The following is a 2089-nucleotide window of genomic DNA, read 5'->3' as shown; positions in this document are numbered from 1 at the left end:
GAAGTGACGTCACCGTCGGGCGCGAACGCGGCGGCCAGGGCGCCGCCATCTTTTTGAAGGGAGCTCTCTCCGCGCCTTCTCCTCTTTCTCTCCCTGCTAGCGCCATGTTGCTTTGGGGCGGAAGTAGCGGAGCCCGGGCTCGGCCCCCTTAAAGGAGCAGGGACAGCTACAACCTTGAGGTCTTCGAGACAGAGGCTGAAACAGCCGAGGCGGGGGTGAGTAGGTGGTAAGCTGAGCGTTGCTGCCCCGAGGTGAGTTACTGAGGAGGGAGGGCCTGTAACCGGTTCCGAGCTCGATTGTGCCACTCTCGTCCCTGCGTTTGGTGCTGCTGGTATAGCGAAGTGGCTTCGCCGAAAGGTTGACCTAGCTGGGAACCGTTGCACGAGCTTCTCGCTGACCCGCGCTCGGACACTGGACCCGCCAGGCTGGTCGCACCCCAATCCGCCACCCCCACCCCCAACCCCGCGATGGTACCGGTGGGGAAGAGGGAGCCTGAGCCAGCTGGGCGAATTCTGGGCAGGGCCAGGGCTGGAACCGGGTGCCGGACTCCACCTCTACAGCTCTATGTATCCCGCGTCCTGGAAGTTCCCAGACTGATAATAGTAACGGCAACCAAGTTAAAAAATAACCCACATAAAAAAAAAATTCATATAGTGGAATACTCTGCAGCCACTGGAAAAAAAAGTTCAATATGCGCTAATGTGGGCCAACTTCAAAGATACTTTAGATGGTAAAGGGAAGGGGCAAAAGGAACAGCGCAGATTGGTGCTACCGTTTTTTGTGAAAACGTGTTGGGAGTGGTGGTGGGCGGGTGTGTGCACCAGCCGCCTGGTAGGATGCATAAAAAGTTGTTAACTGTGGTGACCTGGGACAGAACTGGGGTCCTGGGTACCCAGACAAGGGGGAAAAATTTACTACCACGTGCACAGGTTGGTTAAAAATAAAACGGGATGATGAAGGTAATCACTGGCTCCCATTTAACCAGTGCTGACCAGTACCTGGTTTCAGCTCTCCTTCTGGGAGTTCTTCCCTGGTGATCTAGTGGTTAGGATTCAGCGCTCTCTCCTTCTGGGAGGTTTTGTATTTCCCCATTATTAGAAGAGGAAACAGGCTCAAAGATTAGGGGCCTTAGTAATATCTCATAGCCAGGAAGTGGAAAAACTGGAATTTGAGCCCTGGAGGATTTTACACTAAAAAAAAACTAACTACAGTGGCTGACACTGCTTCCACCTGTCCTACTTTGTGCTTTACACACAGATCAACCCCATTTTACAGATCAGTAAGTGAAGTACAGAGAAGAAAGTTGCTCAACAGAAGACCTCAATAGACATTTCTCCAAAGACATCCAGATGGCCAATAGGCACATGAAAAGATTCTCAGTATCACGTAATTATCAGAGAAATGAAAATTAAAACTACAATGAGGTATCACCTCACATCAGTCAGAATGGCCATCATTAAAAGATTCACAAACAATAAATGCTGGAGAGAGTGTGGAGAAAAGAGAACCCTCCTACACTGTTGGTGGAAATGTAATTTGGTGCAGCCACTATGGAAAACAGTATAGAGATTCCTTAAAAAATTAAAAATATACTCACTGTATTATCCAGCAATCCCACTGCTGGGCATATATCTGGAGAAAAATCTAATTCAAAAAGGTACACTGCACCCCAATGTTCACAGCAGCACTATTTATGATAGCCAAGACGTGGAAGCAACCTAAATGTTCATCGATAGATAAGTGGATAAAGATGTGGTATATTTATACAATGGAATACTACTCAGCCATAAAAAAGAATGAAGTAATGCCATATGCAGCAACATAAGTGGACCTAGAGATTATCATACTAAGTAAAGTCAGACAGAGAAAGACAAATATCGTATATCTCTTATATGTGGAATCTTTTTTAAAATGATACAAATGAACTTATTTACAAAATAGAAAGAGACTCACAGACATAGAAAACAAACTTATGGTTACCTGGGGGGAAGTAGGTGGGAAGGGATAAATTGGGAGTTCAAGATTTGTAGATGCTGACTGGTATATATAAAATAGATAAACAAGTTTATACTGTATAGCGCAGGGAACT

The 2089-nt window shown here is 46.4% G+C and overlaps 1 protein-coding gene across 4 annotated transcripts in view; it reads left to right on the top strand.

Annotated features, from left to right (window-relative positions):
* The first annotated feature begins 139 nt into the window (after positions 1-139).
* KYAT1 (kynurenine aminotransferase 1) overlaps positions 140-2089 on the top strand; it is a 28380-nt gene continuing 26430 nt past the window's right edge. Inside the window, exon 1 of one of the 4 annotated variants that reach the window (XM_032478603.1) lies at positions 140-215. The gene's annotated coding sequence lies outside the window, so the exon portion shown is untranslated. Of the gene's footprint in view, positions 252-2089 lie in introns of all 4 variants that reach the window. The other 3 variants (XM_032478599.1, XM_032478601.1, XM_032478600.1) reach the window with 3 other exon arrangements.

The sequence above is a fragment of the Camelus ferus genome, chromosome 4, assembly GCF_009834535.1.
Source record: "Camelus ferus isolate YT-003-E chromosome 4, BCGSAC_Cfer_1.0, whole genome shotgun sequence".
NCBI lineage: Eukaryota > Metazoa > Chordata > Mammalia > Artiodactyla > Camelidae > Camelus > Camelus ferus.
The sequence above is the reverse complement of the archived record's forward strand: the minus strand, read 5'-3'. Positions and strand labels throughout refer to the sequence as shown.